We start from the raw sequence: 22,708 nt of genomic DNA on the forward strand, positions 1-22,708 counted from the left end.
CAGACCACCTGACCTGACTCTTGGGAAAGCTATATTCAGGTCAGGAAGCAACAGTTAGAACTGGACATGGAACAACAGACTGGTTCCAAATAGGAAAAGGAGTTCGTCAAGGCTGTATATTGTCACCCTGCTTATTTAACTTCTATGCAGAGTACATCATGAGAAACGCTGGACTGGAAGAAACACAAGCTGGAATCAAGATTGCCGGGAGAAATATCAATCACCTCAGATATGCAGATGATACCACCCTTATGGCAGAAAGTGAAGAGGAACTCAAAAGCCTCTTGATGAAAGTGAAAGAGCTGAGTGAAAAAGTTGGCTTAAAGCTCAACATTCAGAAAACAAAGATCATGGCATCCAGTCCCATCACTTCATGGGAAATAGATGCAAAACAGCTGAAACAGTGGCTGACTTTATTTTGGAGGGCTCCAAAATCACTGCAGATGGTGACTGCAGCCATGAAATTAAAAGACGCTTACTCCTTGGAAGGAAAGTTATGACCAACCTAGATAGCATATTCAAAAGCAGAGACATTACTTTGCCAACAAATGTTCGTCTAGTCAAGGCTATGGTTTTTCCTGTGGTCATGTATGGATGTGAGAGTTGGACTGTGAAGAAGGCTGAGCGCCGAAGAATTAATGCTTTTGAACTGTGGTGTTGGAGAAGACTGTTGAGAGTCCCTTGGACTGCAAGGAGATCCAACCAGTCCATTCTGAAGGAGATCAGCCCTGGGATTTCTTTGGAAGGAATGATGCTAAAGCTGAAACTCCAGTACTTTGGCCACCTCATGCGAAGAGTTGACTCATTGGAAAAGACTCTGATTCTGGGAGGGATTGGGGGTAGAGGAGAAGGGGATGACAGGGGATGAGATGGCTGGATGGCATCACTGACTTGATGGACGTTGAGTCTCAGGGAACTCCAGGAGTTGGTGATGGACAGGAAGGCCTGGCATGCTGTGATTCATGGGGTCGCAAAGAGTGGGACATGACTGAGCGACTGATCTGATCTGAGACACCTCATATAAGTGGAACCAGACAGTATTTGTCCTCTGGGGACTGCCTATTTCACCTAGAGTTATGTCCTCAAAGTTCATCCATGGTGTAATATGTATCAGAATGCCCTTCCTTTTTAAGGTTGAATAATATTCAATTGTATGGACATCTTACACTTTGTTTATCCATTCATCTGCTGATGAATACTGGGTTGCTTTCACCTCTAGCTATTGTGAATAATGCTGTTATGAACATGGGTGTGCTCAAATGAAAAAATTTTAACTGTTTTTCTTAGCATCTATAAATGATAATTATATTAAAGTTAGCAAAACTAGAAGCCAATAAATCAAACATTATGCTCTTGGCAATAGACTAATAAAAGTTTCCATATAAAGTAAAAATAGTCAATTTAACAACCAAGTTCAAAATGAAAAAGCCTGTACTTGCCAAATATATAATTAGAAGAAACTCTTAGAAAAAGAAAATAATATGCTTTAGTTTTACATATATTATATATGTAAAGTCTCTAAATTTTACTAAATTCATTGAATAATTAAAAGCTGAAAGCAGATATAAAGCCATCACTTTAAAATTATTCAGTGCAATAAAAGAAGATATTTCCTTACTGATGACTACAACTAAACTCCTTCAAAATAATTATCCTTTGTTAATAAGAAAATACCTTGGGATACATTCTGCAGGGTTTTTGGACAACAGCAGCTAAAGACTGTTTTTAAAACTATATACACAGAATAAGAGAAATGACTTAAACATATGGCTAGTTCTGCAGCTATAACTTACCAGATGGTTAATACTAAGCTTGAAAAACTGAAATGGAATTTCTTAGCATCTTAATACACCATGTGATGTTATTTACCTGTTTAATGACAGTTATACCTTTCTATGATGTAGATTGTTTACATCTTGGCTGTATGAGACAAAATTATAAAGAATACTTGTTAAATATAAGAAAAGGAAATGAAATAACCATAAAAATTTACCTCAGGAATAGTAACAGTGATTTACTCATACAGTCTTTAAAAAAAAGCATAGTAAAACTGATCACCTTATTAGCAGTTCGACTACATCACGTTCCTCACATTCAACACATATAAATCTTACTCTAATTCAAGAAGTCTCTGACATTAGTTTTAAGTGTTCTAGTTCTTTCAAACCCAAGTATATGATAGAATTCTATGCCTCTAAAAATAATACAATGTTTACAAAGACAACACCCTCCCCAAGCCAGGTTCCTGGGTTACTAGAAACATACCTGGTTGGATTGGGATTTGGCCTTAGAGAGGAAATTTTTAAATCTTAACTACCTAATAGTCTGTGTATTTTGATTTTTTCATGCATTGAGTCTGAAAGTATCTATTGTTTCTGATTATTTATACATGGAACTGACTAGAGTTGTACAAAAATTTGTTTAGGGAAATAAATATCTAATAGTTATAGAAAGGATTACCCACTGACATAAAGTAGCAAATTCAATTTGGTAGGAGAAAAAATAAAAATGATTAAATACATACAGTTGTTCTTACTATTTACAGTAGTTATATTCTGTAAGGGACCACACAGAAGCACGGTGCCTGCAACAGACCGCACAGAATATTCTTGCCTTGAGAACCCCATGAACAGTACGAAAAGGTAAAATGATAGGACACTGAAAGAGGAACTCCCCCAGTCAGTAAGTGCCCAATATGCTACTGGAGATCAGTGGAGAAATAACTCCAGAAAGAATTAAGGGATGCAGCCAAAGCAAAAACAATACCCAGTTGTGGATGTGACTGGTGATAGAAGCAAGGTCCAATACTGTAAAGAGCAATATTGCATAGGAACCTGGAATAAATCAAGGCAAATTGGAAGTGGTCAAACAGGAGATGGCAAGAGTGAACGTTGACAGTCTAGGAATCAGAGAACTAAAATGGACAGGAATGGGTGAATTTAAATCAGATGACCGTTATATCTACTACTGTGGGCAGGAATCCCTTAGAAGAAATGGAGTAGCCATGATGGTCAACAAAAGACTCTGAAACGCAGTACTTGGATGCAACTCAAAAATGACAGAATGATCTCTGCTCGTTTCCAAGGCAAACCATTCAATATCACGGTAATCCAAGCCTATGCCCCAACCAGTAACACTGAAGAAGCTGAAGTTGAACAGTTCTATGAAGACCTACGAGACCTTTAAGAATTAACACCCAAAAAAGATGTCCTTTTCATTATAGGGGACTGGAATGCAAAAGTAAGAAGTCAAGAAACACCTAGAGTAACAGGCAAATTTGGCCTTGGAGTACGGAATAAAGCAGGGAAAGGGCTAATAGAGTTTTGCTATGAGAACACGCTGGTCATAGCAAATACCTTCTTCCAACAACACAAGAGAAGACTCTACACATGGACATCGCCAGATGGTCAACACTGAAATCAGATTGATTATATTCTTTGCAGCCAAAGATGGAGAAGCTCTATACAGTCAGAAAAAAAACAAGACCGGGAATTGACTGTGGCTCAGATCATGAACTCCTTATTGCCAAATCCAGACCTAAATTGAAGAAAGGAGGGAAAACCACTAGACCATTCAGGTATGACCTAAATCAAATCCCTTATGATTATACAGTGGAAGTGAGAAATAGATTTAAGGGACTAGATCTGATAGACAGAGTGCCTGATGAACTATGGAATGAGGTTCGTGACATTGTACAGGAGACAGATCAAGACCATCCCCAAAAAAAGATATGCAAAAAAGCAAAATGGCTGTCTGAGGGGCCTTACAAATAGCTGTGAAAAGAAGAGAAGAGAAAAGCAAAGGAGAAAAGGAAAGATATAAGCATCTGAATGCAGAGTTTCAAAGAATAGCAAGGAGAGATAAGAAAGCCTTCCTTAGCGATCAATGCAAAGAAACAGAGGAAAACAACAGAATGGGAAAGACTAGAGATCTCTTCAAGAAAAATAGAGATACCAAGGGAACATTTCATGCAAACACTGGCTCGATAAAGGACAGAAATTGTATGGACCGAACAGAAGCAGAAGATATTAAGATGAGGTAGCAAGAATACATAGAAGAACTGTACAAAAAACGATCTTCACAACCCAGATAATCACGATGGAGTGATCACTCACCTAGAGCCAGACATCCTGGAATGTGAAGTCAAGTGGGCCTTAGAAAGCATCACTATGAACAAAGCTAGTGGAGGTGATAGAATTCCAGTTGAGCTATTTCAAATCCTGAAAGATGATGCTGTGAAAGTGCTGCACTTAATATGCTAGCCAATTTGGGAAACTCAGCAGTGGCCACAGGACTGGAAAAGGTCAGTTTTCATTCCAGTCCCAAAGAAAGGCAATGCCAAAGAATGCTCAAACTACTGCACAATTGCACTCATCTCACATGCTAGTAAAGTAATGCTCGAAATTCTCCAAGCCAGGCTTCAGCAATATGTGAACTGTGAACTTCCTGATGTTCAAGCTGGTTTTAGAAAAGGCAGAGGAACCAGAGACCAAATTGCCAACATCCCCTGGATCATGGAAAAAGCACGAGAGTTCCAGAAAAACATCTATTTCTGCTTTATTGACTATGCCAAAGCCTTTGACTGTGTGGATCACAATAAACTGTGGAAAATTCTGAAAGAGATGGGAATACCAGACCACCTGACCTGACTCTTGGGAAAGCTATATCCAGGTCAGGAAGCAACAGTTAGAACTGGACATGGGACAACAGACTGGTTCCAAATAGGAAAAGGAGTATGTCCAGGCTGTATATTGTCACCCTGCTTATTTTGCTTATATGCAGAGTACATCATGAGAAGCAATGAACTGGAGGAAGCACAAGCTGGAATCAAGATTGCCGGGAGAAATATCAATCACTTCAGATATGTATATGACACCACTCTTATGGAAGAAAGTGAAGAGGAACTAAAAGGCCTCTTGATGAAAGTGAAAGAGCTGAGTGAAAAAGTTGGCTTAAAGCTCAACATTCAGAAAACAAAGATCATGGCATCCAGTCCCATCACTTCATGGGAAATAGATGCAAAACAGCTGAAACAGTGGCTGACTTTATTTTGGAGGGCTCCAAAATCACTGCAGATGGTGATTGCAGCCATAAAATTAAAAGACGCTTACTCCTTGGAAGGAAAGTTATGACCAACCTAGATAGCATATTAAAAAGCAGAGACATTGCCAACAAAGGTCTGTCTAGTCAAGGCTGTGATATTTCCAGTGGTCATGTATGGATGTGAGAGTTGGACTGTGAAGAAAGCTCAGCACCAAAGAATTGATGCTTTTGAACTGTGGGGTTGGAGACTGTTGAGAGTCCCTTGGACTGCAAGGAGATCCATCCAGTGCATCCTAAAGGAGATCAGTCCTGGGTGTTCATTGAAGGATTGATGCTGAGACTGAAACTCCAATACTTTGGCCACCTGATGCAGAGTTGACTCATTGAAAAAGACCCTGATGCTGGAAGGGATTGGAGGCAGGAGGAGAAGGGGATGACAGAGGATGAGATGGCTGGATGGCATCACCGACTTGATGGATATGAGTTTGGGTAAACTCCGGGAGTTGGTGATGGACAGGGAGGCCTGGCGTGCTGCAGTTCATGGAGTCACAAAGAGTTGGACATGACCGAATGATTGAACTGAACTGATGTTCTGTAAGGTTGCTTGGCTTCTCTGATGGCTCAGTGGGAAAGAATCTGTCTGCAATGCCCAAAGTTATGGGAGACAGTGGTTTGATCCCTGAGTCAGGAAGATTTTGTGAAGGGGGAAATGGAAACCCACTCCAGTATTCTTATCTGGACACGACTGAGCACAGCACAGCAACAACCAAGTTGCTACCAACACTGAACTATCTCTCCAGGGAGAAATACAAGGTTAGCCTCCTGTGAGCCTCAGATCACAAAATCTTTGTCAACCCAAACACCACTTTTAGAGGTTCATTTGCCAATGTCCTTGTTAAATCAGCCAGCATCATCCGCATTGAAAATCTGCTCTTCCACATAACCCTTTCTCTGTGTAACACTTTAGAGATACTTTTAAATTCTTTGGCAGCATCCTGATCTACAGAACCTGCCTCACCTTCAGGTTTAATGTTTTTCACACCATATCACCTTTTGAAATGTGTGAGCCACCCAGCACTAGCCAAGAAAGGTTTAACATTTTCCTGACCCTGGGTAATGTGACAATAAACCCCTTTGGCTTTCAGCCTTACAGCCTCTCAGCTTCATGACAATGCTGCTGCTGCTGCTAAGTCGCGTCAGTTGTGTCCGACTCTATGCGACCCCATAGACTGCAGCCCACCAGGCTCTCCCGTCCCTGGGATTCTCCAGGCAAGAACACTGGAGTGGGTTGCCATTTCCTTCTCCAATGCATGAAAGTGAAAAGTGAAAGTGAAGTCGTGTCCGACTCCCAGCGACCTCATGGACTGCAGCCTACCAGGCTCCTCTGTCCGTGGGATTTTCCAGGCAAGAGTACTGGAGAGGGGTGTCATTGCCTTCTCCACATGACAATGCTACCCACTGCATTTTGAAAATCAGTTGTCATCTCACAAATCCACCAAACGAGCCACTTCTCCCATAATTTAATCACAAACCCCAGATGTTGCTTTAGCACTGGAGCAGCTTCACCTATGGACTGGAGACATTTCCTGTTTACACCACTCCCAGACTGAGATCACCAAAGTTCAGCTACAGCCCCCAGGTTAAGTGTGGTCCTGAGGCACTTAATCACTGTGGCCTTTATAATCTCCCCTACAGTAGAAAAGACTATTTCATGTTCTTTTCTCACTCCATGTACACATAAACCAGAAATTGAAAGAAATAATTTTTTTTAAATTTAGAGGAGCTGGTTTTTCAAAACATGTAATAAAAACTCACATACTTAACTTGTATAATTTTATAGTTTTTGAAACATGGATAAACCCATAAAGCCATCACTACAATCAAAATAATGAGTATAGGGACTTCCCTGGTGGTCTGGTGGTTAAGACTTTGTGCTTCCAATGCAAGGTGGCACAGGTTCAATTCCTGGCCAGGGAATTAAGATCCCACAGGCTGCTCAGTGCAGCCAAAAAATTAATAATAATGGTAGTTTCCTTGTACTCTTATAATCTTTCCCTTCTATCCATCGTAGTCTCTCTCCCCATGCAACACTGATCTTTTTGTTTCTATAAATTAAAATGCATTTTCTATAATTATATATAAATGAAATCATCCAGTATGATATTTCTGGCCTGACATTTTTCACTCAGCACAATTATTTTTGAGATTCATCCATGTGGCAGTATATTTCAGTCATTCATTTCTTTTTATTATTGACTGATATTCCATTGTGTAGATGTATCAAGATTGCTGTTCATTGATCTGTTGATGGACGTTTGTGTCCACTTTGGGGCCATGAGCATTCATATACAAATTGTACGTGGACATTGTTGGGAAACAATGTTCAGTGAAAACTTTCACTTGTCTGTGAGCTAAGAACATTGGTATTTGTATTAAGAGATAATCAAGTAGCACTACTGGGGAATACCCTGAGAAAAGGATAACTGAAAAAGACACATGTACCTCAGTGTTCCTTGCAGCACTATTTACAATACCTAGGACATGGAAGCAGCCTAGATATCCATCAACAGATGAATGGATAAAGAAGCTGTGGTGTATGTGTGTGTGTGTGTATACATACACACACTGGAATATTACTCAGTCATAAAAAGGAATGCATTTGAGTCAATTCTAATGAAATGGATGAATATTTTGGCCACCTGATGCAAAGAACTGACACATTTGAAAAGACCCTATGCTGAGAAAGACTGAAGGCAGGAGGAGAAGGGGATGACAGAGGATGAGATGGTTGGATGGCATCACCAATTCAATGGACATGAATTTGAGTAAACTCTGGGAGTTGGTGATGGACAGGAAAGCCTGGCGTGCTGCAGTCCATGGAGTCACAAAGAGTCAGACACGACTGAGTGACTGAACTGAATTGAGAGCCTATTATAGAGAGTGAAGCAAGTCAGAAGAGAAAAACAAATATCATATATTAATGCATATATATACAATCTAGAAAGATGGTACTGATGAACCTATTTGCAGGGCAGCAGTGGAGACACAGACATAGAGAACAGACTCTGGACATGAGGGGAAGGAGAGGGTGGGACAAATGGAGACAGTAGCATAGAAACTCATACACCACCATATGTAAAACAGGTAGCCAGTGGGGATTTGCTGTATTACTCAGGGTGCTCAAACAGGTACTTTGTGACAACCTAGAGGGGTGGAATGTGGTTGGAAGGGGGAGGAGGGCCAAGATGGGGCGACATATGTATACCTATGGTTGATTCATATTGATGTATGGCAGAAACCAACACGATATTGCAAAACAACTGTCCTTCAATTAAAAATAAATTTTAAAAAATAGAGACAACAAGAGAGATGTGAAGTCTTCTCTCTCCCTGCGTGTATGCGTGCCCAGTGGCCTCGGTCATGTCTGACTCTTTGCGACCCTATGGACTGTAACCTGCCAGGCTCCTCTGTCCATGGGATTCTCCAGGCAAGAATATTGGAGTGGGCTGCCATTTCCTTCTCCAGGGGATCTTCCTAACCCAGAGATTGAACTCGTGTCTGCTGCATCTCCTGCATTGCAGCAGATTCTTTATCCACTGAGACACCTGAAAAGCCCCTTCTTTCTCCCTAAAGACATCATTCATTTCCATTCCAAACGATAATGACCCTAGAGACCTTCCCTCCCCTCCTTAGAGAGGCTTCACTTACATTCTATATACTCCAGAGCAAAGCTTGCTTTCTCTTTCTGTCTCTGGGATAGAAAAAGGGGTATATTTGCCACCTGTTCTCTATAAAATCTGAGATACATAATTTTAGAATCTCTCTCCTATGGTGCAAATTCCTTTCCATGCATAGGACTATTAGGCCTTTATTGTATTAGCCTGTGGATTACTGAAACTTGAAGAAATGGCACTAAGATGCTCCTTGAGTAAATAATTGATATGTCCTTTGACCCAGGAAGATAAAGACAAAAAAATTTTAACTGACATATGCTTTCATTTCTCTTGGATAAATACTTAAGGGTGGAATTACTAGATCATTTGGCAGGTGGATATTGCAGTTTTAAAGAAGCTTCCCAACTGCTTCAAAAATTGGATATACCACCTTAATCTCATAAGCAATATATGAGGACTCCCATTTCTTCTCATTCTCCCCAACACTGGATAACCATTCTAGTAGATGCACAGTTTCATCTCATTGTAGTTTTAATTTGCATTTCCCTAATGATTAATGACATGGAGCATCTTTTCATGTATTTATTTGCTATCTGTAAATCTTCTATGGTGATATGTCTGTTCAAATTTTTGGCCCTGTTCATAAATTTTTTCAGGCTTCCCTGGTGACTCAGATGGTAAAGAATCCACCTGCAATGTGGCAGAACTGGGTTCAATCTCTGGGTTAGGAAGGTCCCCTGGAGGAGAGCATGGTAAACCATTCCAGTATTCTTGCCTGGAAAATTCCATGGACAGAGGATCCTGGCAGGCTACAGTCCATGGGGTTGAAAGGAGTAAGACACAACAGAGCGACTATGCACACACATAAATTAATTCTCTCGTTCAGTATTATAAATGCTATCTGTTCAAAGTCATAAGCAAAATACACTTTTATTAATACAATATTCCAAGTGCAGAGAAAATGGTAAGAAAATGCTGAAAATAAAAAGACTTGCCTTTACCTTTAGTCTATATTAAACGTTTGCATCACTTTTTCAGTTATTTAACTTTTCAAGATATCTTTTTGCAATTCTGTAAAATAAAAACTTTCATGATTCATTTTTTTATTAAAGACCAGAAATCTGCAAACACATAGCGATTGTTAGTAAAGATTTTGAAAATTTATCTTAAGTTAATTTGAATAAGGTGACCTATCCCTTGTTGACCAATGGATTTCACACTGTCTCTTGTGAACAGAGCCAATGAGGTGAAAGTACACATTTCTTCCCCTTTTATTTGTATTTCTAAATGACTTATGAGTAGGTAAATATATCCTGGGGAAGAAAACAACATTATCATCAAAGCATATATTACTTATTTTTCAATGATCTTTTCCACACTTTCTAGGGTTTCTTTAAAAGTAGGATTACCATTAAAACTAATTAAAAAATGTTATTCAATAGATCTTTCACTTTTTTTTTTACTATGAATTAGTAACAAGGAATCAATTTATATCAGAATCCTTTCCATTTTCCAACTCTATTTAAAGTGGTATTAAATTCATTTTAAAACTTTTAAAAGTAGTAGACTAAGAGTTCTTTCAATCAACATTTTGTGACATAAATTAAGGTATATCTGCCTACCCTTCAGAACAATGCAATGCTTATTAGGAAGTGCTAGCTGGGAGCCACTTCACTGGACACATTTAATTTACACTTGGCCTACTTCTCCTCATGAACCACCCCTAATTGAAGTCAGGTATAATTATATAAAGTTTGAATTATTTTTTTTGCATGCACCAGTTCATCATTTCAGATATACTTAAGCTTTCCATTTGTCTTCAATTATTTTTCTAAAATGTTAGTTCTTTGAAGAAAATGATGTAGTAGCTCACCAAGTTAAATTGAATAATCCTTTTCATTCTGAGGACTGTGTAAATGTAATCCATATGACTTTATTATTTATTTCCCTTATTAACTGGATGGTGTTGATTTGTCTTTACTTAAATCCAAACACTACCTAAAACTCTTCTCAAAGTTATAAAAGAGTTCTTAAATATAGGACTCTTTCTGACTAAATTTTAAAAAAATAATGACTTTGAATGATAGTTGGTGAAACAATTAGCATTTTTTCTGGTTTCTTTTAGGTGGAGGCATAATATAATTTTATTTTTCAAGATATTAATACTTTTACAATTTCCTTGTTTACCTTATCTCTATATAGTGTCATTTGAGTTGGGTAGCAGCTACTCAGAAACTATCACATAACCTTAAATAGAGTATACTAATTTGTGGCACAAATTCGTCACCCAGCATATTTTAAAATGACCAGCTGTTAAAACATTAGTTGTTTGTTTAGTTGCTAAGTCATGGCCAACTCTTTTGCAACCTCATGGACTGTAGCCTGCTAATCTCCTCTGTCCATGGGATTTCCCAGGCAAGAATACTCGAGTGGGTTGCCATTTCCTTCCCCCAAACATTAATAGATAATTCTTTAATACATTCACTTAAAGATAAAGTATTCGGACTCCAACATCAAAAACCCCAAACTTCCTTCAATGGGTTAGATCTAAATATATATATATATATTTTTTTTTTAAATATATTTTGTTAAAAAGCAATCATAGAACTGACTTTATTTTTTTTTATTGGAGTATAGTTGCTTTACAATGTTGTGTTAATTTCTGCTGTACAGAGAAATAAAATAGAATCAGAAGAAAAAAAGCAAAGCAATCATGAAACTGATCAGGAATTCCAACTGTGACCAACATGAAAATATAGAGACTGAATCTGAAAGAACTGAAACCAGTAAAAACAGATATCAGGCAATGAAAAAAAGTGATGGAGTTAGGAAACAAAAGACATAAACCTTACTACTGCTCAAACTACTGTCTTCACAACATTTCTAGGCTGTGACCTAGAAAGGGGAACCCAGACAGAGTCTGGAAGAGTCTATTATTAAGGAGATGGAGTTGAGAGTTCATGGAGACCAAAGCAGCTAGAATTCACAGCACAGAGAACCAGAGATGAGAGAGCTATGAAGAAAAAGAACTCCAGAGTTCTGAAGAGGATTCCTCTCAACTATTCAAAGTACTGATGAGTTCATGTAGGCTAAGCTGAGCACCGAAGAATTGATGCTTTTGAACTGTGGTGTTGGAGAAGACTCTTGAGAGTCCCTTGGACTGCAAGGAGATCCAACCAGTCCATTCTGAAGGAGATCAGCCCTGGGATTTCTTTGGGAGGAATGATGCTAAAGCTGAAACTCCAGTCCTTTGGCCACCTCATGCGAAGAGTTGACTCATTGGAAAAGACTCTGATTCTGGGAGGGATTGGGGGCAGGAGGAGAAGGGGACGACAGAGGATGAGATGGCTGGATGGCATCACTGACTCGATGGACGTGAGTCTCAGTGAACTCCGGGAGTTGGTGATGGACAGGGAGGCCTGGTGTGCTGCGATTCATGGGGTCACAAAGAGTTGGACACGACTGAGCGACTGAACTGAACTGAAGAAACTACCTGAATCTAGAGAACAAATTATCTGAAAACAACAAACAGACAAAGCCTTAAAAAAATGACTATTCCCACAAGTCAAGTTGGGATACTTGGTAATTTACAGGATATTTGGTAGATTTACTAGAAGGATATTACCTCCTTAAAGCAAATAATTAGCCCTAGATGAAACAGTGTTTGACCTCACATAACAAATCTTAAAACTAAACCAGAAAAATCAAAGTGTTCTCAAATAACTTAACCTCATTTTTGAACAAAGCTCAAGAATATTCATATTAGTGATAATAGAAAAATATTTAGTATAGGTAATATTACTAGGTCTATTATGCAATAAAAAGTTACTGTATATACAAAAGCATGGAAAAAAATGAGAAAAAAAATCTAATAAACTCAACCCAGAACTGACACAGATGTTAGAATTACTGACATTGTAGGCAGAGTTATCAAAACTTTATTCCATATGATAAAAAGCTACATAAAGATTTAGCATTTCAAACAGAGACACAAAAGATATAAAAAATAAAGATTAAATTCTAGAGATAAAAACTTTAATATATGACATGTAAAAAATGCACAGGATGAGAGTAACAACAGACTAAACTTTTCGAAGAAAATTTAAAGAAATAGCAATACAAATTATTGAAAATGAAAAGGAAATCATAAAAAGACTCAAAAACAAATGAGAGAATTAGTGATCTGTGGTACAACTTCAAGTGACCTAACATCTCTGTAATTCAATTGTCCAACCATTAATAGAGAGAAAGGGCAAAAAGTTATTTGAGAAAATACTGGAGAAAAACTTCCCAAAATGTATTAAATGTATAAACCTACACATTCACAACATCTATAATGTTCAAGTATGTAAGAGACAAAGGAAAACTACAGACAGTCACATCATAATCAAACTTAGAAGAGCACCAAATAAATAAATTAGGGATCAATAGAAGGCAGAGCACCAAAGAATTGATGCTTTCAAACTGTGGTGCTGGAGGACGCTTGAGAGTCCCTTGGACAGCAAGGAGATCAAACCAGTCAATCTTAAAGAAAATCAACCCTGAATATTGAAAGGACTGATGTTGAAGCTGAAGCTCCAATACTTTGGCTAATTGATGCAAACAGCTGACTCATCGGAAAAGACCCTAATGCTGGGAAAGATTGAGGGCAGGAGGAGAAGAGGGCGAAAGAAGATGAGATGATTGGATGGCATGACCTATTCAATGGACATGAACCTAGGGGAACTCTGGGAGATGGTGAGGGACAGGGAAGCCTGGCTTGCTGCAGTCCATGGGGTTGCAAAGAGTTGGACACAACTTGGCAACTGAATAACAACAGAAATATTTCTTTAAAAAACTATCAATTTTTTAAAGTAAATAATGCATCCAAGCAACCATAGGTCAAGAAGAAATCAAAAGGAAAATTATAAATATTTGAAGTGAGTGAAAATGAAAATATATAAAACCTGTGAGGTGAAGCTAAAGCAGTACTAGGTTAAGAAATTTATACAATGAAGTATCTTTATTAGAATAAATGAAAAAGTTCAAATAAATCTCAGTTCTGTCTTACAAAACTAAAAAAATCACAGTAAGCTCAACCTAAAGTAAGCAGAAGAAAAGATATAATAAAGTGAAAGTGAAAAGTGAAGTTGTCCAGTAGTGTCTGACTCTTTGCGACTCCATGGACTGTAGCCTACCAGGCTCCTCTGTCCATGGGGTTTTCCAGGCAAAAGTACTGGAGTGGGTTGCCATTGGAGATCTTCCCGACCCAGAGATTGAACCTAGGTCTTCCGCATTGTAGGCAGATGCTTTAGCCATTGGGCCACCTGGGAAGTCCTAAAATATAATAAAAATTAAAGCAAAAAAGAAAATCAATGAAATGGAAAACAGAAAAACAATAATAGAAAAAAATCAATAAAACCAAGAGAAAGCTCTTTGAGAAATAGATTTAATCAAGTCTCTAGCAATAATGATCATTTAAAAAGGCCATAGATTTCCAATATTAATAATGAGAGATATGTATCACTACATATTCTCTGGATATTAAGCAGACTATAAAGGGATATAATGAATAATTTTATGTTAATAAATTTGACAATTTTGATAAAATGGACCAATTCTTTGAAATATACAAACTACCAACAATCTATAATAGGACTTGAATATCCCTAAATCTATTAGAGAAATTGAATTTGTAGTTAAAAACATTCTTACAGAGAAAATTCCAATTCCTAATGACTTCATTGGTGATTATTTTCAGAAAACCAAAGAGAATATTTTCCAACTCATACTATAATGCCAACATTGACCTAAAAGCAAAACAAAACATTATATGAAAGTACAAGAGAAAAATACCCCTCCTGAATATAGACACAGTGTTATTTACAAAATTTTAGCAAACGAAACCCAAAACATAAAAAAGGAATGATACATTTTTTAAATTTTATTTTATTTTTAAACTTTACAATATTGTATTGGTTTTGCCAAATATTGAAATGAATCCACCACAGGTATACATGTGTTCCCCATCCTGAACCCTCCTCCCTTCTCCCTCCCCATACCATCCCTCTGGATCGTCCCAGTGCACCAGCCCCAAGCATCCAGTATTGTGCATCGAACCTGGACTGGTGACTTGTTTCATACATGATATTATACATGTTTCAATGTCATTCTCCCAGATCTTCCCACCCTCTCCCTCTCCCACAGAGTCCATAAGACTGTTCTATACATCAGTGTCTCTTGCTGTCTCGTATACAGGGTTATTGTTACCATCTTTCTAAATTCCATATATATGCGTTAGTATACTGTATTGGTGTTTTTCTTTCTGGCTTACTTCACTCTGTATAATAGGAATTATACATCCACCTCATTAGAACTGATTCAAATGTATTCTTTTTAATGGCTGAGTAATACTCCATTGTGTCTATGTACCACTGCTTTCTTATCCATTCATCTGCTGATGGACATCTAGGTTGCTTCCATGTCCTGGCTATTATAAACAGTGCTGCAATGAACATTGCAGGGGTACACATGTCTCTTTCCCTTCTGGTTTCCTCAGTGTGTATGCCCAGCAGTGGGATTGCTGGATCATAAGGCAGTTCTATTTCCAGTTTTTTAAGGAATCTCCACACTGTTCTCCATAGTGGCTGTACTAGTTTGCATTCCCACCAACAGTGTAAGAAGGCTCCCTTTTCTCCACACCCTCTCCAGCATTTATTGCTTGTAGACTTTTGGATCGCCGCCATTCTGATGGCGTGAAATGGCACCTCATTGTGGTTTTGATTGGCATTTCTCTGATAATGAGTGATGTTGAGCATCTTTTCATGTGTTTGTGAGCCATCTGTATGTCTTCTTTGGAGAAATGTCTATTTAGTTCTTTGGCCCATTTTTTGATTGGGTCATTTATTTTTCTGGAGTTGAGCTGTAGGAGTTGCTTGTATATTCTCGAGATTAGTTGTTTGTCAGTTGCTTCATTTGCTATTATTTTCTCCCATTCTGAAGGCTGTCTTTTCACCTTGCTAATAGTTTCCTTTGTTGTGCAGAAGCTTTTAAGTTTAATTAGGTCCCATTTGTTTATTTTTGCTTTTATTTCCAATATTCTGGGATGTGGGTCATAGAGGATCCTGCTGCGATGTATGTCGGAGAGTGTTTTGCCTATGTTCTCCTCTAGGAGTTTTATAGTTTCTGGTCTTATGTTTAGATCTTTAATCCATTTTGAGTTTATTTTTGTGTATGGTGTTAGAAAGTGTTCTAGTTTCATTCTTTTACAAGTGGTTGACCAGTTTTCCCAGCACCACTTATTAAAGATATTCTCTTTAATCCATTGTATATTCTTGCCTCCTTTGTCAAAGATAAGGTGTCCATATGTGCGTGGATTTATCTCTGGGCTTTCTATTTTGTTCCATTGATCACTATTTGTGTCTTTGTGCCAGTACCATACTGTCTTGATAACTGTGGCTTTGTAGTAGAGCCTGAAGTCAGGTAGGTTGATTCCTCCAGTTCCATTCTTCTTTCTCAAGATCGCTTTGGCTATTCGAGGTTTTTTGTATTTCCATACAAATTGTGAAATTATTTATTCTAGCTCTGTGAATAATACCGTTGGTAGCTTGATAGGGATTGCATTGAATCTACAAATTGCTTTGGGTAGTATACTCATTTTCACTATATTGATTCTTCCAATCCATGAACATGGTATAGTTCTCCATCTGTTAGTGTCCTCTTTGATTTCTTTCACCAGTGTTTTATAGTTTTCTATATATAGGTCTTTAGTTTCTTTAGGTAGATATATTCCTAAGTATTTTATTCTTTCCATTTGCAATGGTGAATGGAATTGTTTCCTTAATTTCTCTTTCTGTTTTCTCATTATTAATCTATAGGAATGCAAGGAATTTCCATGTGTTGATTTTATATCCTGCAACTTTACTACAATCATTGATTAGTTCTAGTAATTTTCTGGTGGAGTCTTTAGGGTTTTCTATGTAGAGGATCATGTCATCTGCAAATAGTGAGAGTTTTACTTCTTTTCCAATTTGGATTCCTTTTATTTCTTTTTCTGCTCTGATTGCTATGGCCAAAACTATGTTGAATAGTAATGGTGAAAGTGGGCACCCCTGTCTTGTTCCTGATTCTAGAGGAAATACTTTCAATTTTTCACCATTGAGGATAATGTTTGCTGTGGGTTTGTCATCTATAGCTTTTATTATGTTGAGGTATGTTCCTTCTATTCCTGCTTTCTGGAGAGTTTTGATCATAAATGGATGTTGAATTTTGTCAAAGGCTTTCTCTGCATCTATTGAGATAATCATATGGTTTTTCTTTTTCAATTTGTTAATGTGGTGTATTACATTGATTGATTTGCGGATATTGAAGAATCCTTGCATCCCTGGGATAAAGCCCACTTGGTCATGGAGTATGATCTTTTTAATGTGTTGTTGGATTCTGATTGCTAGAATTTTGTTAAGGATTTTTGTGTCTATGTTCATCAGTGATATTGGCCTGTAGTTTTCTTTTTTTGTGGGATCTTTGTCAGGTTTTGGTATTAGGGTGATGATGGCCTCATAGAATGAGTTTGGAAGTTTACCTTCCTCTGCAATTTTCTGGAAGAGTTTGAGCAGGATAGGTGTTAGCTCTTCTCTAAATTTTTGGTAGAATTCAGCTGTGAAGTCGTCTGGACCTGGGCTTTTGTTTGCTGGAAGATTTTTGATTACAGTTTCAATTTCCGTGCTTGTGATGGGTCTGTTAAGATTTTCTATTTCTTCCTGTTCCAGTTTTTGAAAGTTGTACTTTTCTAAGAATTTATCCATTTCTTCCATGTTGTCCATTTTATTGGCATATAATTGTTGATAGTAGTCTCTTATGATCCTTTGTATTTCTGTGTTGTCTGTTGTGATCTCTCCATTTTCATTTCTAATTTTATTTATTTGATTTTTCTCCCTTTGTTACTTGATGAGTCTGGCTAATGGTTTGTCAATTTTATTTATCCTTTCAAAGAACCAGCTTTTGGCTTTGTTGATTTTTGCTATGGTCTCTTTTGTTTCTTTTGCATTTATTTCTGCCCTAATTTTTAAGATTTCTTTCCTTCTACTAACCCTGGGGTTCTTCATTTCTTCCTTTTCTAGTTGCTTTAGGTGTAGAGTTAGGTTATTTATTTGACTTTTTTCTTGTTTCTTGAGGTATGCCTGTATTGCTATGAACTTTCCCCTTAGGACTGCTTTTACAGTGTCCCACAGGTTTTGGGTTGTTGTGTTTTCATTTGTTTCTATGCATATTTTTATTTCTTTTTTGATTTCTTCTGTGATTTGTTGGTTATTCAGCAGTGTGTTGTTCAGCCTCCATATGTTGGAATTTTTAATAATTTTTCTTCTGTAATTGAGATCTAATCTTACTGAGTTGTGGTCAGAGAAGATGCTTGGAATGATTTCTATTTTTTTGAATTTACCAAGGCTAGATTTATGGCCCAGGATGTGATGTATCCTGGAGAAGGTTCCATGTGCACTTGGGAAAAAGGTGAAATTCATTTTTTTTGGATTAAATGTCCTATAGATATCAATTAGGTCTAACTGGTCTATTGTATCGTTTAAAGTTTGTGTTTCCTTGTTAATTTTCTGTTTAGTTGATCTATCCATAGGTGCGAGTGCGGTTAAAGTCTCCCACTATTACTGTGTTATTGTTAATTTCTCCTTTCATACTTGTTAGCATTTGTCTTACATACTGCGGTGCTCCCGTGTTGGGTGCATATATAATTGTTATATCTTCTTCTTGGATTGATCCTTTGATCATTATGTAGTGACCTTCTTTGTCTCTTTTCACAGCCTTTGTTTTAAAGTCTATTTTATCTGATATGAGTATTGCTACTCCTGCTTTCTTTTGGTCCCTATTTGCATGGAAAATCTTTTTCCAGCCCTTCACTTTCAGTCTGTATGTGTCCCCTGTTTTGAGGTGGGTCTCTTGTAGACAACATACGTAGGGGTCTTGTTTTTGTATCCATTCAGCCAGTCCTTGTCTTTTGGTTGGGGCATTCAACCCATTTACGCTTAAGGTAATTACTGATAAGTATGATCCCGTTGTCATTTACTTTATTGTTTTGGGTTTGAATTTATACTCGCTTTTTGTGTTTCTTGTCTAGAGAATATCCTTTAGTATTTGTTGGAGAGCTGGTTTGGTGGTGCTGAATTCTCTCAGCTTTTGCTTGTCTGTAATGCTTTTGATTTCTCCTTCATATTTGAATGAGATCCTTGCTGGGTACAATAATCTGGGCTGTAGGTTATTTTCTTTCATCACTTTAAGTATGTCTTGCCATTCCCTCCTGGCTTGAAGAGTTTCTATTGAAAGATCAGCTGTTATCCTTATGGGAATTCCCTTGTGTGTTATTTGTTGTTTTTCCCTTTCTGCTTTTAATATTTGTTCTTTGTGTTTGATCTTTGTTAATTTGATTAATATGTGTCTTGGGGTGTTTCACTTTGGGTTTATCCTGTTTGGGACTCTCTGGGTTTCTTGGACTTGAGTGATTATTTCCTTCCCCATTTTAGAGAAGTTTTCAACTATTATCCCAAGTATTTTCTCATGGTCTTTCTTTTTGTCTTCTTCTTCTGGGACCCCTATGATTCGAATGTTGTAGCGTTTAATATTGTCCTGGAGGTCTCTGAGATTGTCCTCATTTCTTTTAATTCGTTTTTCTTTTATCCTCTCTGATTCATTTATTTCTACCATTCTATCTTCTAATTCACTAATCCTATCTTCTGCCTCTGTTATTTTACTATTTGTTGCCTCCAGAGTGTTTTTAATTTCACTTATTGCATTATTCATTATATATTGACTCTTTTTTATTTCTTCCAGGTCCTTGTTAAACCTTTCTTGCATCTTCTCAATCCTTGTCTCCAGGCTATTTATCTGTGATTCCATTTTGATTTCAAGATTTTGGATCAATTTAACTATCATTATTCAGAATTCTTTATCAGGTAGATTCCCTATCTCTTCCTCTTTTGTTTGGTTTGATGGGCATTTATCCTGTTCCTTTATCTGCTGGCTATTCCTCTGTCTCTTCATCTTGTTTAAATTGCTGAGTTTGGGGTGTCCTTTCTGTATTCTGGCAGTTTGTGGAGTTCTCTTTATTGTGGCGTTTCCTCACTGTGTGTGGGTTTGTACAGGTGGCTTGTCAAGGTTTCTTGGTTAGGGAAGCTTGTGTCGGTGTTCTGGTGGGTGGAGCTGTATTTCTTCTCTCTGGAGTGCAATGAAGTGTCCAGTAATGAGTTAGGAGATGTCTATGGTTTTGGGGTGACTTTGGGCAGCCTGTATCTTGGAGCTCAGGGCTGTGTTCCTTTGTTGCTGGAGAATTTGCTTGGTATGTCTTGCCCTGGAACTTGTTGGCCCTTGTGTGGTGCTTGGTTTCAGTGTAGGTATGGAGGCGTTTGATGAGCTCCTGTCAATTAATGTTCCCTGGAGTCAGGAGTTCCCTGGAGTCAGGGTTTGGACTTAAGCCTCCTGCTTCCAGTTATTGGTCCTATTTTTACAGTCATTTCAAAACTTCTCCTTCTATACAGCACCATTGATAAAACATCACAGGGTTTTAATCTATTGCCTGTAGCTTCCAAGGCGGTTCCCTCTGTTATAGATTCTTCTGTTTGTTGGTCTCTTCAGTGTCTGGTTTCCGCCCTGACACAAAGGGGACGGTGGAGGATACTTTTTTTTTTTTTTAGGCTCGCTTGTTCAGTCATGCTGTGGGGAGGGAGGGATGCTGCAAACAAATAACACGTGTGCTTGCAGTGCCTCAGCCACACTGGGTCTGCCTCCGCTCATGGCGCGTGTAGCCTCCCTGCCCACACTGCTCAGGGTCTAGGCTTCTCTGCCGGGAACCATCTGTGTCTGACCCCGGGCTGCTTGCACCTCCCAGGTCCAAGCCGCTCAAGTTCAGGCACTCAGGTAGTCTTCAGAGGCGCAGACTCAGTTGGGCTTGCGTTTTGTGCCCTTCCCAGGTCCGAGCAGCTCAGGTGATGAGGTGTTTGGCGAGCACGATTGCTGCGACTTATTGCCTCCCTGCCACTCAGTTATCTAGGTGTACAACTGGTGCACCTTCTCAGGCAGATGTTGGCCGTCCAGACCCCCAAGAAGTTTTAGTTAGCAAAGAAGCCTGCTTACAGTTTTATAGATAATGTCTCTCGGGGGCTGCGATTGCCCCCTTCCAGCTCTGGCTGCCTGTCACGGGAGGGGGATGGTCTGCAGCCGGCTATTTCTGTTCAGTCCTTTGTTCCATGCGCGGGCCTGGCGGTGTCTTAGGTTAGGGCTGGCTTTTTGCGTGGTAGATATCCCACAGTCTGGTTTGCTAGCCCAAATTATTTCGCTCAGATAGCGCTCGGGGTATTCAGGCCAGATCCTTACTCTAAGTGATGAAGCCCACGCCGCGCCTCCCTGCCCAGCCCCCGCTTGCTAATGGCAGATGCAGGCGTCTGTGCTGCTTCTCCACTGGGGGAGTTACCGTAGGGCTCATAATCTGCGGGTTTTAATTGTTTATTAATTTTTCCTCCCTGTTATGTTGCCCTCTGTGCTTCCAAGGCTCGGCACAGATTCGGCAGCAAGGTTTCCTGGTGTTTGGAAACTTCTCTCTTTTTAAGACTCCCTTCCTGGGATGGAACTCCGTCCCTCCCTCTTTTGTCTCTTTTTTTGTCTTTTATATTTTTTCCTACCTGCTTTCGAAGAGTTGGGTTGCTTTTCTGGGTGCCTGATGTCCTCTGCCAGCATTCAGAAGTTGTTTTGTGGAGTTTACTCGGCGTTTAAATGTTCTTTTGATGAATTTGTGGGGGAGAAAGTGTTCTCCCTGTCCTACTCCTCTGCCATCTTAGCTCCTCCTCCTCCTAGTTGGAATAATACATTTTGATCAAGTGGGATGTAAACCAGAATGCAAGGTTTGTTTAACATCTGAAAATCAATAAATATAAAACATCATAATAGAAAACTAAAAAAGAAAAATATCATATGATCATAATCCCTATTAATACAGAAAAACTTATTCAACAAAATTCAACCATCATTCAACATTTTTTAAAAGCCTTCAACAAGCTAGGAATAGAAGGGAAGTTCTTCAACACTGATAAACAGCATCTACAAATAATCCTACATGTAGCATCATTCTTACTGGTGAAAAACTAAATGCTTTCTCCTCTCTCAAGAAAAAGAAAGAAATTGTATTCAGGTTTGAAAGAGGTTAAATTTCCTTTGTTCACAGATGACAGCACCATCCATGTAAAAAAAATCCTATAGAATCTAGAAAAATGGGAACTAATAAGTGAGTTTATCAAGGTTGGAAGATACAAAATAAATATGGAAAATATAATGTATTTATTTAAGCAGTGAACAATCAAAACTTGAAACTGGAAGAGATATAAGAAAATTACTGCTTTTTCCCTGAGAAAATTTAGGAGCTTCTTTCTGGAGCATACATTTTGCTCAAAATAATAACATAACTATTTTAATAATTTAACTAAAGAGACATATTTTGGAAAATATTTTAAAATTGAAAAGCAATACTGTAGTAATAAAAATGTGAAATAATTAGGGATGAACCTAACAAAAGATGTGCATGGGTTATACACTGAAAGCAAAAACACACTGCTGTGAGAAACTGAAGATCGAAATAAACAGAATGATAAACTGTATTGATGAATTATAAAACCCAATATTGCTAAGATATCAATTTTCTATAAATTGACAGGTAGATTTGATGTCATTTCAATTTAAATCCCCAGACACTTGGTTTTAGAAATTGACAAACTAATTTTAAAATGGCACAGAAGTAACAAGCACTTATAATAAGCAAAACAACTTAGGTAATGAAAACCTAGAGGACTAATACTATCTAATTTCAAGACTTACTTTAAAGCTGTAATAATCAGAACAGTGAGATTTGGTATACAGATAGAGAAATAGATGAATAGAACAGAATGGAATAGAATAGAATAGAACTAGAATAGAATAGAGTGCTATAATAGAACCACAAATATTAAAAAAAAAAATACAGC

At 38.1% G+C, this 22,708-nt stretch overlaps 1 long non-coding RNA gene across 1 annotated transcript in view; it reads right to left on the minus strand.

The window, feature by feature from the left end:
- Positions 1 to 12,925: 12,925 nt before the first annotated feature.
- Positions 12,926 to 22,708, minus strand: part of LOC129619899 (uncharacterized) — a 202,011-nt gene continuing 192,228 nt past the window's right edge. The window contains exons 3-4 of the long non-coding RNA XR_008698271.1: positions 21,377 to 21,544; positions 12,926 to 14,033 (exon numbers count right to left, since the gene is read on the minus strand). This is a non-coding gene — a long non-coding RNA (uncharacterized LOC129619899). The remainder of the gene's footprint in view (positions 14,034 to 21,376; positions 21,545 to 22,708) is intronic.

Source organism: Bubalus kerabau, chromosome 9 (genome assembly GCF_029407905.1).
Source record: "Bubalus kerabau isolate K-KA32 ecotype Philippines breed swamp buffalo chromosome 9, PCC_UOA_SB_1v2, whole genome shotgun sequence".
Lineage (NCBI taxonomy): Eukaryota > Metazoa > Chordata > Mammalia > Artiodactyla > Bovidae > Bubalus > Bubalus kerabau.